General features: G+C 49.9%; 1 protein-coding gene across 1 annotated transcript in view; it reads right to left on the bottom strand.

The window, feature by feature from the left end:
• LOC139550247 (zinc finger E-box-binding homeobox 1-like) overlaps positions 1–15,855 on the bottom strand; it is a 118,207-nt gene that overhangs the window by 30,806 nt on the left and 71,546 nt on the right. The window lies entirely within an intron of this gene.

Here is a 15,855-nt window from a genome sequence, read left to right as displayed (position 1 = left end):
CTCTGCTCCCACTTACTGGTCTGAGGCCAAACCACACGACGAACAACATTGGACACTTTATGGGACACAAAGCCTTCACTATCTCATCCTGGAATATCCAAGGCCTGAGGTCATCTGCCTTTGGCCTAAAGAGCAGGAACCTGGACTTCACCAAATAAATCAGAAATACAGACATTGTCTTCCTACAAGAAACCTGGGATAGAGGAGAGAGAGGTTTTCCTCTAGGTTACAGAGAGCTGGTAGTCCCATGCACCAAACTACCAGGTGTGAAACAGGGAACGGACTCAGGGGGTATGCTCATTTGGTATAGAGCAGACCTAATTCACTCTATTAAATTCATCAAAACAGGAACATTTTACATTTGGTTAGAAATTCAAAAGGAAATGATCTCAACAGAGAAAAATATCCCCCTGTGTGCTACCTATATCCCCCCCCCACTAGAATCCCTATACTTTAATGAAGATAGCTTCTCCACCCTGGAGGGGGAAATCAATCATTTCCAGGCCCAGGGACATGTTCTAGTCTGTGGCGACCTGAATGCCAGAACTGGACAAGAACCTGACACCCTCAGCACACAGGGGGACAAACAACTACCTGGAGGTGACAGCATTCCCTCCCCCATATGCCCCCATAGACACCACTATGACAACATAACCAACAATACGGGTAACAACTCCAGCAGCTTTGTTGCACGCTGGGTATGTACATAGTCAATGGTAGGCTTCGAGGGGACTCCTACGGTAGGTACACCTATAGCTCATCTCTTGGCAGTAGTACTGTAGAATACTTTATCACCGACCTCAACCCAGAGTCTCTCAGTGTCCACAGTCAGCCCACTGACACCCCTATCAGACCACAGCAAAATCGTAGTCTACTTGAACAGAGCTATACTCAATCATGAGGCATCAAAGCCAAAAGAACTGAGTAATATTAAGAAATGCTATAGATGGAAGGAATGTAGTGTGGAAACCTACCAAAAAACAATTAGGCAACAACAAATTAAATCCCTTTCAGACAACTTCCTGGAAAAAAAAGTTTCACTGTGATAGTGAATGTGTAAACTTGGCAGTAGAAAATCTGAACAGTATATTTGACCTCTCAGCTTCCCTGTCAAATTTAAACATGTCAAACAGAAAATTAAGAACAATGACAAATTGTATGATGAAGAATGCAAAAACCTAAGAAAGAAATTGAGAAACCTATCCAAACAAAAACATAGAGACCCAGAAAACCTGAGCCGACACCTTCACTATGGTGAATCACTAAAACAATACAGAAATACACTACGGAAAAAGAAGGAACAGCATGTCAGAAATCAGCTCAATGTAATTGAAGAATCCATAGACTCTAACCACTTCTGGGAAAATTGAAAAACATAAAACAAACAACAACACAAATAATTATCTATCCAAAACGGATGTCACGCCCTGACCTTAGATCCTTTTTTATTCTCTATTTTGGTTAGGTCAGGGTGTGACTAGGGTGGGTACTCTAGTTTTTGTATTTCTTTGTTGGCCTGGTATGGTTCCCAATCAGAGGCAGCTGTCTTTCGTTGTCTCTGATTGGGGATCATATTTAGGCAGCCTTTTCCCCACTGTGGTTGTGGGATCTTGATTTAGTATTGTTGCTTTTGAGCCCTACAAAGCTGGGCTGGAGGCTCTGGACTGCCTCCTGCGAGGGTTCCCAGTCCAGAGCCTCCTGCGAGGGTTCCTAGTCCGGAGCCTCCTGAGAGGGTTCCCAGTCCGGAGCCTCCAGCGAGGGTTCCTAGTCCAGAGCCTCCTGCGAGGGTTCCCAGTCCGGAGCCTCCAGCGAGGGTTCCTAGTCCAGAGCCTCCTGAGAGGGTTCCCAGTCCGGAGCCTCCAGCGAGGGTTCCTAGTCCAGAGCCTCCTGCGAGGGTTCCCAGTCCAGAGCCTCCGGCGAGGGTTCCTAGTCCGGAGCCTCCAGCGACGGTTCCTAGTCCTGAGCCTCCTGCGAGGGTTCCCAGTCCAGAGCCTCCAGTAAGGGTTCTCAGTACGGAGCCTACAACGAGGGTTGCTAAGTCTGGAGCCTTCGGCGACGATCTACGGTCCGGAGCCTCCGGCGACGATCCACGGTCCGGAGTCCCCGGCGAAGATCCACGGTCCGGTACCTCAGGCGACGATCCACGGTCCAGAGCCTCCGGCGACGATCCACGGTCCGGTTCCACGGAGGCGGAGGGATCCGCGAGCGGAGCGGGGTCTATGTCCTGAACCGGAGCCGTCACCAAGGCTAGATGCCCACCCAGACAGAATACCTGACCACTGTGACTGACCCAATATTAAGGAAAGCTTTGACTTTGTACAGACTCTGTGAGCATAGAGTTGCTATTGAGAGAGACCGCCTTAGGCAAACCTGGCTCTCAAGAGAAGACAGGCTATGTGCACACTGCCCACAAAATGAGGTGGAAACTGAGCTGCACTTCCCAACCTGCCAAATGTACGACCATATTAGAGACACATATTTCCCTCGGTTTACACAGACCCACAAAGACTTCGATAAATGCCCTACTTCATCTACTGGGTGAGATACCACAGTGTGCCATCACAGCAGCAAAATGTGTGGCCTGTTGCCACAAGAAAAGGTCAAACACCATTGTAAATACAACCCATATTTATGATTATTTATTTTCCCTTTTTTACTTTCACTATTTGCACATCATTACAACACTGTATATAGACATAATATGACATTTGAAATGTCTTTATTCCTTTGGAACTTTTGTGAGTGTAATGTTTACTCTTAATTTTGTTCAGTTTATTTCACTATTGTTTATTATCTATTTCACTTGCTTTGGCAATCTAAACATATGTTTCCCATGCCAATAAAGCCCTTTGCATTGAATTGAGAGGGAGATAGAGAGAGGTGGGCCATAGAGACCGGTCGTCCCAGGCAAACCTGATTACCTAAAGAGGACAGGCTGTGCTCATTCTGCCCGCAGGAAGAGATAGACAGAGCTGCATTTTCTGTCAAATTCTTCCCCAAAATTCTAAAACAATATGAAGAATTTGAAAACTTACTGTAAATGATGAAGAGAATTTTAAATATGTACTTGGTGAAAAACAAAACGCTGTGTTTTTCCAGCCAAACGTGTGGCCTCCTAACACAACCTGAGGGACAGACAGTGAGAAGTAGACAGCAGGTAGAGTGTGATTATTCCTATTAGCCTGTTCTTTATGATTCTGGGTTGTAATTGCTGTTAATATGATTACCACTTATCATTATGATTGATTGCTTCATCACCAACAGTCTAGTCTATTCCTGTCTTTGACCGTCGTTCTTATGTTTACTTTGACAATGGATGTGTTTTACGTTCCATGTTAATAAAGTATACTGTGCATTCGGGAAACTATTCAGACCACATTTTGTTACGTTACAGCCTTGTAACAATTGATTCAATCTTTTTTTCTCATCAATCTTCACACAATACCCCATAATGACAAAGCGAAAACTGGTTTTTAGACATTTTTGCAAATGTATTAAAAATAAAATGTACATAAGTATTCAGAGCCTTTGCTATGAGACTTGAAATTGAGCTCAAGTGAATCCTGTTTCCATTGATCCTCCTTGAGATGTTCTACAACTTGATTGGAGTTCACCTGTGGTAAATTCAATTGATTGAACATGATTTGGAAAGGCACACACCTGTCTATATAATGTTCCACAGTTGACAGTGCATGTCAGAGCAAAAACCAAGCCATGAGGTGGAAGGAATTGTCCGTAGAGCTCCGAGACAGTATTGTGTCGATGCACAGATCTGGGGAAAGGTACCAAAACATTTCTGCAGCGTTGAAGGTCCCCAAGAACACAGTAGCCTCCATCATTCTTAAATGGAAGAAGTTTGGAACCACCAAGACTCTTCCTAGAGCTGGCCGCCAGGCCAAACGGAGCAATCGAGAGAGAAGGGCCTTGGTCAGGGAGGTGACCATGAACCCAATGGTAACTCTGACAGAGCTCCAGAGTTTCTCTGTGGAGATGGGAGAGCTCTTCCGATCAGGCCTTTATGGTAGAGTGGCCAGACGGAAGCCACTCCTCAGTAAAGGCACATGACAGCCCACTGGGAGTTTGCCCAAAAGGCACCTAAAGGACTCCATGAGAAATAAGATTCTCTGGTCTGATGAAACCAAGAGTGAACTCTTTGGCCTGAATGCCAAGCGTCACGTCTGGAGGAAACCTGGCACCATCGCTACAGTGAAGCATGGTGGTGGCAACATCATGCTGTGGCGATGTAGTTCAGTGACAGGGACTGGGAGACAAGTCAGGATTGAGGGAAAGATGAACGGAGCAAAGTACTGAGAGATCCTTGATGAAAAAGTCTCAGAGCGCTCAGGACCTCAGACTGGGGTGAAGGTTAGCATTCCAACAGGACAACGACCCTAAGCACACAGCCAAGAAAATGCAGGAGTGGCATCGGGACAAGTCTCTGAATGTTCTTGAGTGGCCCAGCCAGAGCCCAGACTTGAACCCGATCAAACATTCTCTGGAGATACGCTCCCCATCCTACCCGACAGAGCTTGAGAGGTTCTTTAGAGAAGAATGGGAGAAACTCCCCAAATAAAGGTGTGCCAAGCTTGTAGAGTCATACCCAAGAATATTCGAGGCTGTAATCATTGCCAAAGGTGCTTCAACAAAGTACTGAATAAATTAGAAAATAAATCTAAAAACCTGTTGTTGCTGTGTCAATATGGTGTGTAGATTAATGGTAGAAAAATAACTATTCCATCCATTTTAGAATAAGGCTGGAACGTAACAACATTTGGTAAAAGGGAAGGGGTCTGAATACTTTCCGAATTCAATGTATTAAGTTGAGAGGGAGAGAGACAAGGAGAGAGACAGAGATAGGGAGAGAGACAGAGATAGGGAGAGAGACCGAGAGAGGGAGAGAGACAGAGATAGGGAGAGGGAGAGAGACAGGGAGAGAGACAGGGAAAGGGAGAGGGAGAGAGACAGAGACAGGGAGAGAGGGAGAGAGGGAGAGACAGAGAGAGAGAGAGAGAGAGAGAGAGAGAGAGAGAGAGAGAGAGAGAGAGAGAGAGAGAGAGAGAGAGAGAGGGAGAGAGAGAGAGGGAGAGGGAGACAGAGAGAGGGCGAGAGAGAGAGAGAGATAGAGAGAGGGAGAGATACAGAGAGAGGGAGACAGAGAGGGAGATAGAGGGAGAGAGAGACAGAGAGAGAGAGAGAGAGAGACAGAGAGAGGGAGAGAGAGACCCATTGACAGATAAGAGAGGACAGAAAGGGTTGATTTGATTCAGGGCAGCAGCACCTTTAATAAAGCTATGCTCAGAAGCTAAGGATGAGTGTGGACAACGGGCGTGTCCCAAATGGCACCATATTCCCTACATAGTGCACTACTTTTGAAGAGAGCCCTATGGACCCTGGTCAAAGGTAATGCACTATGTATGTTATTGGGTGCCATTTGCGACACACAAATGTGACATTCCATTAGAGAATGGGTGACAGACTGGGCTTATTATCCATCTGCTAGCTGGGCTTCATCAGGTAGAGTGAGGAGGAGGAGGAGGAGGAGGAGGAGGCGGTCTTGCACAGGCTCAATGTACACTCAAATGACTCACACTCACTAACCACACACTCACTCACACATACTACAATGATACTCCAACACACACACACACACACACACACACACACACACACACACACACACACACACACACACACACACACACACACACACACACACACACACACACACACACACACACACACACACACACACACACACACATTCCTTCACACTTCACATACGCTGCTGCTACTCACTGTTTATTATCTCTGCATTTACCCCCAGCTACATCAATAACCTCTACTAACCCATACCCCAGCACACTGACTCAGTACCGATAGCCCTCATTATTGGTATTTCATTGTGTTACTATTTTTCACTTAGTTTATTTAGCAAATTGTTCTTACTTTTTAAAAACTCTGCATTGTTGGTTAAGGGCTTGTAAGTAAGCATTTCACGGCAAGGTCTACTACACCTGTTGTATTTGGCGCATGTAACAAATAAAATGTGATTTGATGTGATGTAGCCAGCCAGTCCCTACAGTGTGTCTGTGGTTGGTCAAAGTTAACCAGTGATGTGGGACACAGCAGAGCAGCCTAGCTGAACCAGTGATGTGAGACAGAGCAGAGCAGCCTAGCTGAACCAGTGATGTGAGACAGAGCAGAGCAGCCTAGCTGAACCAGTGATGTGAGACACAGCAGAGCAGCCTAGCTGAACCAGTGATGTGAGACACAGCAGAGCAGCCTAGCTGAACCAGTGATGTGGGACACAGCAGAGCAGCCTAGCTGAACCAGTGATGTGAGACACAGCAGAGCAGCCTAGCTGAACCAGTGATGTGGGACACAGCAGAGCAGCCTAGCTGAACCAGTGATGTGGGACACAGCAGAGCAGCCTAGCTGAACCAGTGATGTGAGACAGAGCAGCCTAGCTGAACCAGTGATGTGAGACACAGCAGAGCAGCCTAGCTGAACCAGTGATGTGGGACACAGCAGAGCAGCCTAGCTGAACCAGTGATGTGAGACAGAGCAGAGCAGCCTAGCTGAACCAGTGATGTGGGACACAGCAGAGCAGCCTAGCTGAACCAGTGATGTGGGACACAGCAGAGCAGCCTAGCTGAACCAGTGATGTGAGACAGAGCAGAGCAGCCTAGCTGAACCAGTGATGTGAGACAGAGCAGAGCAGCCTAGCTGAACCAGTGATGTGGGACACAGCAGAGCAGCCTAGCTGAACCAGTGATGTGAGACACAGCAGAGCAGCCTAGCTGAACCAGTGATGTGAGACAGAGCAGAGCAGCCTAGCTGAACCAGTGATGTGGGACACAGCAGAGCAGCCTAGCTGAACCAGTGATGTGAGACACAGCAGAGCAGCCTAGCTGAACCAGTGATGTGGTACACAGCAGAGCAGCCTAGCTGAACCAGTGATGTGGGACACAGCAGAGCAGCCTAGCTGAACCAGTGATGTGAGACGGAGCAGAGCAGCCTAGCTGAACCAGTGATGTGGGACACAGCAGAGCAGCCTAGCTGAACCAGTGATGTGAGACAGAGCAGAGCAGCCTAGCTGAACCAGTGATGTGGGACACAGCAGAGCAGCCTAGCTGAACCAGTGATGTGGGACACAGCAGAGCAGCCTAGCTGAACCAGTGATGTGAGACAGAGCAGAGCAGCCTAGCTGAACCAGTGATGTGAGACAGAGCAGAGCAGCCTAGCTGAACCAGTGATGTGGGACACAGCAGAGCAGCCTAGCTGAACCAGTGATGTGGGACACAGCAGAGCAGCCTAGCTGAACCAGTGATGTGGGACACAGCAGAGCAGCCTAGCTGAACCAGTGATGTGGTACACAGCAGAGCAGCCTAGCTGAACCAGTGATGTGGGACACAGCAGAGCAGCCTAGCTGAACCAGTGATGTGAGACAGAGCAGAGCAGCCTAGCTGAACCAGTGATGTGAGACAGAGCAGAGCAGCCTAGCTGAACCAGTGATGTGGGACACAGCAGAGCAGCCTAGCTGAACCAGTGATGTGGGACACAGCAGAGCAGCCTAGCTGAACCAGTGATGTGGGACACAGCAGAGCAGCCTAGCTGAACCAGTGATGTGGGACACAGCAGAGCAGCCTAGCTGAACCAGTGATGTGGTACACAGCAGAGCAGCCTAGCAGAACCAGTGATGTGGTACACAGCAGAGCAGCCTAGCTGAACCAGTGATGTGAGACACAGCAGAGCAGCCTAGCTGAACCAGTGATGTGGTACACAGCAGAGCAGCCTAGCTGAACCAGTGATGTGAGACACAGCAGAGCAGCCTAGCTGAACCAGTGATGTGGGACACAGCAGAGCAGCCTAGCTGAACCAGTGATGTGGGACACAGCAGAGCAGCCTAGCTGAACCAGTGATGTGGTACAGAGCAGAGCAGCCTAGCTGAACCAGTGATGTGAGACACAGCAGAGCAGCCTAGCTGAACCAGTGATGTGGTACACAGCAGAGCAGCCTAGCAGAACCAGTGATGTGAGACAGAGCAGAGCAGCCTAGCTGAGTCAGTAATGTGAGACACAGCAGAACAGCCTAGCTGAACCAGTGATGTGGTACAGAGCAGAGCAGCCTAGCTGAACCAGTGATGTGAGACACAGCAGAGCAGCCTAGCTGAACCAGTGATGTGGTACACAGCAGAGCAGCCTAGCAGAACCAGTGATGTGAGACAGAGCAGAGCAGCCTAGCTGAACCAGTGATGTGAGACACAGCAGAGCAGCCTAGCTGAACCAGTGATGTGAGACACAGCAGAGCAGCCTAGCTGAACCAGTGATGTGGGACACAGCAGAGCAGCCTAGCTGAACCAGTGATGTGGTACACAGCAGAGCAGCCTAGCAGAACCAGTGATGTGGTACACAGCAGAGCAGCCTAGCTGAACCAGTGATGTGGTACACAGCAGAGCAGCCTAGCTGAACCAGTGATGTGGTACACAGCAGAGCAGCCTAGCTGAACCAGTGATGTGGTACACAGCAGAGCAGCCTAGCTGAACCAGTGATGTGAGACACAGCAGAGCAGCCTAGCTGAACCAGTGATGTGGGACACAGCAGAGCAGCCTAGCTGAACCAGTGATGTGGGACACAGCAGAGCAGCCTAGCTGAACCAGTGATGTGGTACAGAGCAGAGCAGCCTAGCTGAACCAGTGATGTGAGACACAGCAGAGCAGCCTAGCTGAACCAGTGATGTGGTACACAGCAGAGCAGCCTAGCAGAACCAGTGATGTGAGACAGAGCAGAGCAGCCTAGCTGAACCAGTAATGTGAGACACAGCAGAACAGCCTAGCTGAACCAGTGATGTGGTACAGAGCAGAGCAGCCTAGCTGAACCAGTGATGTGAGACACAGCAGAGCAGCCTAGCTGAACCAGTGATGTGGTACACAGCAGAGCAGCCTAGCAGAACCAGTGATGTGAGACAGAGCAGAGCAGCCTAGCTGAACCAGTGATGTGAGACACAGCAGAGCAGCCTAGCTGAACCAGTGATGTGAGACACAGCAGAGCAGCCTAGCTGAACCAGTGATGTGGGACACAGCAGAGCAGCCTAGCAGAACCAGTGATGTGAGACACAGCAGAGCAGCCTAGCTGAACCTGTGATGTGAGACACAGCAGAGCAGCCTAGCTGAACCAGTGATGTGGTACAGAGCAGAGCAGCCTAGCTGAACCAGTGATGTGGTACAGAGCAGAGCAGCCTAGCTGAACCAGTGATGTGGTACACAGCAGAGCAGCCTAGCTGAACCAGTGATGTGAGACACAGCAGAGCAGCCTAGCTGAACCAGTGATGTGGTACACAGCAGAGCAGCCTAGCTGAACCAGTGATGTGGTACACAGCAGAGCAGCCTAGCTGAACCAGTGATGTGGTACACAGCAGAGCAGCCTAGCTGAACCAGTGATGTGAGACACAGCAGAGCAGCCTAGCTGAACCAGTGATGTGGTACACAGCAGAGCAGCCTAGCTGAACCAGTGATGTGAGACACAGCAGAGCATTCTAGCTGAACCAGTGATGTGAGACACAGCAGAGCAGCCTAGCTGAACCAGTGATGTGGGACACAGCAGAGCAGCCTAGCTGAACCAGTGATGTGGGACACAGCAGAGCAGCCTAGCTGAACCAGTGATGTGGTACAGAGCAGAGCAGCCTAGCTGAACCAGTGATGTGAGACACAGCAGAGCAGCCTAGCTGAACCAGTGATGTGGTACACAGCAGAGCAGCCTAGCAGAACCAGTGATGTGAGACAGAGCAGAGCAGCCTAGCTGAACCAGTGATGTGAGACACAGCAGAACAGCCTAGCTGAACCAGTGATGTGGTACAGAGCAGAGCAGCCTAGCTGAACCAGTGATGTGAGACACAGCAGAGCAGCCTAGCTGAACCAGTGATGTGGTACACAGCAGAGCAGCCTAGCAGAACCAGTGATGTGAGACAGAGCAGAGCAGCCTAGCTGAACCAGTGATGTGAGACACAGCAGAGCAGCCTAGCTGAACCAGTGATGTGAGACACAGCAGAGCAGCCTAGCTGAACCAGTGATGTGGGACACAGCAGAGCAGCCTAGCAGAACCAGTGATGTGAGACACAGCAGAGCAGCCTAGCTGAACCTGTGATGTGAGACACAGCAGAGCAGCCTAGCTGAACCAGTGATGTGGTACAGAGCAGAGCAGCCTAGCTGAACCAGTGATGTGGTACAGAGCAGAGCAGCCTAGCTGAACCAGTGATGTGGTACACAGCAGAGCAGCCTAGCTGAACCAGTGATGTGAGACACAGCAGAGCAGCCTAGCTGAACCAGTGATGTGGTACACAGCAGAGCAGCCTAGCTGAACCAGTGATGTGAGACACAGCAGAGCAGCCTAGCTGAACCAGTGATGTGAGACACAGCAGAGCAGCCTAGCTGAACCAGTGATGTGGTACACAGCAGAGCAGCCTAGCTGAACCAGTGATGTGAGACAGAGCAGAGCAGCCTAGCTGAACCAGTGATGTGGTACAGAGCAGAGCAGCCTAGCTGAACCAGTGATGTGGTACACAGCAGAGCAGCCTAGCTGAACCAGTGATGTGGGACACAGCAGAGCAGCCTAGCTGAACCAGTGATGTGAGACAGAGCAGAGCAGCCTAGCTGAACCAGTGATGTGGTACAGAGCAGAGCAGCCTAGCTGAACCAGTGATGTGGTACAGAGCAGAGCAGCCTAGCTGAACCAGTGATGTGGTACACAGCAGAGCAGCCTAGCTGAACCAGTGATGTGAGACACAGCAGAGCAGCCTAGCTGAACCAGTGATGTGAGACAGAGCAGAGCAGCCTAGCTGAACCAGTGATGTGGTACACAGCAGAGCAGCCTAGCTGAACCAGTGATGTGGTACAGAGCAGAGCAGCCTAGCTGAACCAGTGATGTGGTACACAGCAGAGCAGCCTAGCTGAACCAGTGATGTGAGACACAGCAGAGCAGCCTAGCTGAACCAGTGATGTGAGACACAGCAGAGCAGCCTAGCTGAACCAGTGATGTGGTACACAGCAGAGCAGCCTAGCTGAACCAGTGATGTGGTACAGAGCAGAGCAGCCTAGCTGAACCAGTGATGTGGTACAGAGCAGAGCAGCCTAGCTGAACCAGTGATGTGAGACACAGCAGAGCAGCCTAGCTGAACCAGTGATGTGGGACACAGCAGAGCAGCCTAGCTGAACCAGTGATGTGGTACACAGCAGAGCAGCCTAGCTGAACCAGTGATGTGGTACAGAGCAGAGCAGCCTAGCTGAACCAGTGATGTGGTACAGAGCAGAGCAGCCTAGCTGAACCAGTGATGTGGTACACAGCAGAGCAGCCTAGCTGAACCAGTGATGTGAGACACAGCAGAGCAGCCTAGCTGAACCAGTGATGTGAGACACAGCAGAGCAGCCTAGCTGAACCAGTGATGTGGTACACAGCAGAGCAGCCTAGCTGAACCAGTGATGTGGTACACAGCAGAGCAGCCTAGCTGAACCAGTGATGTGGTACACAGCAGAGCAGCCTAGCTGAACCAGTGATGTGGGACACAGCAGAGCAGCCTAGCTGAACCAGTGATGTGAGACACAGCAGAGCAGCCTAGCTGAACCAGTGATGTGGTACACAGCAGAGCAGCCTAGCTGAACCAGTGATGTGGTACACAGCAGAGCAGCCTAGCTGAACCAGTGATGTGGTACACAGCAGAGCAGCCTAGCTGAACCAGTGATGTGGGACAGAGCAGAGCAGCCTAGCTGAACCAGTGATGTGAGACACAGCAGAGCAGCCTAGCTGAACCAGTGATGTGGTACACAGCAGAGCAGCCTAGCTGAACCAGTGATGTGGGACACAGCAGAGCAGCCTAGCTGAACCAGTGATGTGGTACAGAGCAGAGCAGCCTAGCTGAACCAGTGATGTGGTACACAGCAGAGCAGCCTAGCAGAACCAGTGATGTGAGACACAGCAGAGCAGCCTAGCAGAACCAGTGATGTGAGACACAGCAGAGCAGCCTAGCTGAACCAGTGATGTGGTACACAGCAGAGCAGCCTAGCTGAACCAGTGATGTGGTACACAGCAGAGCAGCCTAGCTGAACCAGTGATGTGGTACACAGCAGAGCAGCCTAGCTGAACCAGTGATGTGAGACACAGCAGAGCAGCCTAGCTGAACCAGTGATGTGGTACACAGCAGAGCAGCCTAGCTGAACCAGTGATGTGGTACACAGCAGAGCAGCCTAGCTGAACCAGTGATGTGGGACACAGCAGAGCAGCCTAGCTGAACCAGTGATGTGGTACACAGCAGAGCAGCCTAGCTGAACCAGTGATGTGGGACACAGCAGAGCAGCCTAGCTGAACCAGTGATGTGGTACACAGCAGAGCAGCCTAGCTGAACCAGTGATGTGGTACACAGCAGAGCAGCCTAGCTGAACCAGTGATGTGGGACACAGCAGAGCAGCCTAGCTGAACCAGTGATGTGGTACACAGCAGAGCAGCCTAGCTGAACCAGTGATGTGAGACACAGCAGAGCAGCCTAGCTGAACCAGTGATGTGGGACACAGCAGAGCAGCCTAGCTGAACCAGTGATGTGGTACACAGCAGAGCAGCCTAGCTGAACCAGTGATGTGGGACACAGCAGAGCAGCCTAGCTGAACCAGTGATGTGGGACACAGCAGAGCAGCCTAGCTGAACCAGTGATGTGGTACACAGCAGAGCAGCCTAGCTGAACCAGTGATGTGAGACACAGCAGAGCAGCCTAGCTGAACCAGTGATGTGAGACACAGCAGAGCAGCCTAGCTGAACCAGTGATGTGGGACACAGCAGAGCAGCCTAGCTGAACCAGTGATGTGGGACACAGCAGAGCAGCCTAGCTGAACCAGTGATGTGGGACACAGCAGAGCAGCCTAGCTGAACCAGTGATGTGGTACACAGCAGAGCAGCCTAGCTGAACCAGTGATGTGGGACACAGCAGAGCAGCCTAGCTGAACCAGTGATGTGGGACACAGCAGAGCAGCCTAGCTGAACCAGTGATGTGGGACACAGCAGAGCAGCCTAGCTGAACCAGTGATGTGGGACACAGCAGAGCAGCCTAGCTGAACCAGTGATGTGGGACACAGCAGAGCAGCCTAGCTGAACCAGTGATGTGAGACAGAGCAGAGCAGCCTAGCTGAACCAGTGATGTGAGACACAGCAGAGCAGCCTAGCTGAACCTGCTGAGCTTTGTAGGATGCTCACACCCTCCCTCTCCCCCTCCCTCCCTTCCCCTTCCCCATCCATCTCTCTCCCCCTCCCCCTTACTCCCCCTCCTTCTCCCCCTTACTCCCCCCCTCCCTCTCACTCTCCCCCTCCCTCTCTCTCTCCCCCTCCCTTTCCCCTTCACTCTACCCATCCCTCTTCCCCTCCCTCTCACTCTCCCTCTCACTCTCCCCCTCCCTCTTACTCCCCCTCCCTCCCTCTCCCCTTCACTCTACCCATCCCTCTCCCTCTCCCCCTACCCCTCCCTCTCTTCCTCCCCCTCCCTCTCTTCCTCCCCCTCCCTCTCCCACTACCCCTGAAAGTGTGGGTTCACAGCTCCAATCCAGATGTGTTGGTCATTACTGAGACGTGGTTAAGGAAGAGTGTTTTGAACACTGAAGTTAACATTTCTGATTATAATCTTTTTTGGCAAGACAGATCTTCCAAAGGTGGTGGAGTGGCGATCTTTACCAAGGATCACCTTCAGTGCTCGGTTGTCTCCACCAAGTCTGTCCCCAAACAATTTAATTTGCTGGTTTAACACATTAAACATTCAAATAGCTCTTTGTTGACTGTTGCTGGGTGTTATCGTCCTCCATCATCACCGGCCTGTACCCTACCTGCCCTAAACTCTCTCCTGGCCCCTTACACTAAGTCTGAATGTGTCCTGCTAGGTGACCTAAACTGGGACATGCTTAAACCACCTGACCAAGTCCTAAAGCAATGGGACTCCCTAAATCTTTCTCAGATTATTACCAATCCCACAAGGTATGACTCCAAACACCTAGAAAAGGCTACTCTCCTCGATGTTATCCTCAGAAATAATCCTGATCGGTGTCAGTCTGGTGTTTTCCTTAATGACCTTAGTGATCACTGTTTTACAGCCTGTGTTCGTAATGGCTGCTCAGTGAAACGACCTGTCCTGATTTGTTATAGACGCTTGCTAAAAAAACTTGAATGAACCGTCCTTCATGAACTCTGTGAATTGGTATAGAATCAGCTTGATCCCCTCTGTCGAAGACGCTTGGACCTTCTTTTGGGATATTTTCAGTGGTATTGTTAACAAGCACACCCCCATAAAGAAAATGAGAATTAAAAACAGGTTCAGCCCCTGGTCGACCCTGATCTTGCAGAGTTACCCCACCTCAAGAATTCCATTTGGCGAAAGGCTCGACACACGCATACTCAGGCCGACTGGCTCTCGTTCAGAAACATGAGAAATAAGGGCACTCAGGCTATCCGGAAGGCCAAAGGTAGTTACTTTAAGGAGAAGTTCTCTCTCTGTGGGTCTAACCCCAAGAAGTTCTGGAAAACAGTTAAAGACCTGGAGAACAAACCGTCCTCCTCACAGCTGCCCATGTCCCTTAGTGGTTGTTACTGACAAGGAGCACATGGCTGAGCTCTTTAATCACCACTTCATTAAGTCAGGATTCCTATGCCTCCTTGCCCGTCCATCTCCCACCCCATCTAATGGGACCCCGATGCTCCTCCCTCTTTTTCCCCTGCCCCGCTACAAAGTTTCTCCCTGCAGGCAGTCACTGAGTCCGTGGTGCTAAAGGAGCTCCTTAAACTTGACCCCCCCCAAAAAAATCCAGGTCAGATGGTATAAACCCTTTCTTCTTTAAGGTTGCTGCCCCTGTCATCACCAAGTCTATCTCCAACCTTTTTAACATGTCTCTCCTTTCTGGGGAGGTTCCCATTGCTTGGAAGGCAGCCACTTTTATCAAAAGTGTTGGAAAAACGTGTCAATAATCAACTGAGTGGCTTTCTTGATGTCTATAGTATTCTCTCTGGTATACAATCTGGTTTCTGCTCAGGTTATGGATGTGTCACTGCAACCTTAAAGGTCCTAAATGATGTCACCATTGCCCTTGATTCTAAGCAATGTTGTGCTGCTACTTTTATTGACTTGGCCAAAGCTTTTGATACGGTAGACCATTCCATTCTTGGGGGCCGGTTAAGGAGTATTGGTGTCTCTGAGGGGTCTTTGGCCTGGTTTGCTAACTACCTCTCTCAAAGAGTGCAGTGTATAAAGTCAGAACATCGCGTGTCTCAGCCACTGCCTGTCACCAAGGGAGTACCCCAAGGCTCGATCCAAGGCCCCACGCTCTTCTCAATTTATATCAACAACATAGCTTAAGCAGTAGGAAGCTCTCTCATCCATTTACAGTGGGGAGAACAAGTATTTGATACACTGCCGATTTTGCAGGTTTTCCTACTTACAAAGCATGTAGAGGTCTGTAATTTTTATCATAGGTACACTTCAACTGTGAGAGACGGAATCTAAAACAAAAATCCAGAAAATCACATTGTATGATTTTTAAATAATTAATTTGCATTTTATTGCATGACATAAGTATTTGATCACCTACCAACCAGTAAGAATTCCGGCTCTCACAGACCTGTTAGTTTTTCTTTAAGAAGCCCTCCTGTTCTCCACTCATTACCTGTATTAACTGCACCTGTTTGAACTCGTTACCTGTATAAAAGACACCTGTCCACACACAATCAAACAGATTCCAACCTCTCCACAATGGCCAAGACCAGAGAGCTGTGTAAGAACATCAGGGATAAAATTGTAGACCTGCACAAGGCTGGGATGGGCTACAGGACAATAGGCAAG

Source organism: Salvelinus alpinus, chromosome 23 (genome assembly GCF_045679555.1).
Source record: "Salvelinus alpinus chromosome 23, SLU_Salpinus.1, whole genome shotgun sequence".
NCBI lineage: Eukaryota > Metazoa > Chordata > Actinopteri > Salmoniformes > Salmonidae > Salvelinus > Salvelinus alpinus.
This window is presented reverse-complemented; position numbering and strand designations above follow the sequence as displayed.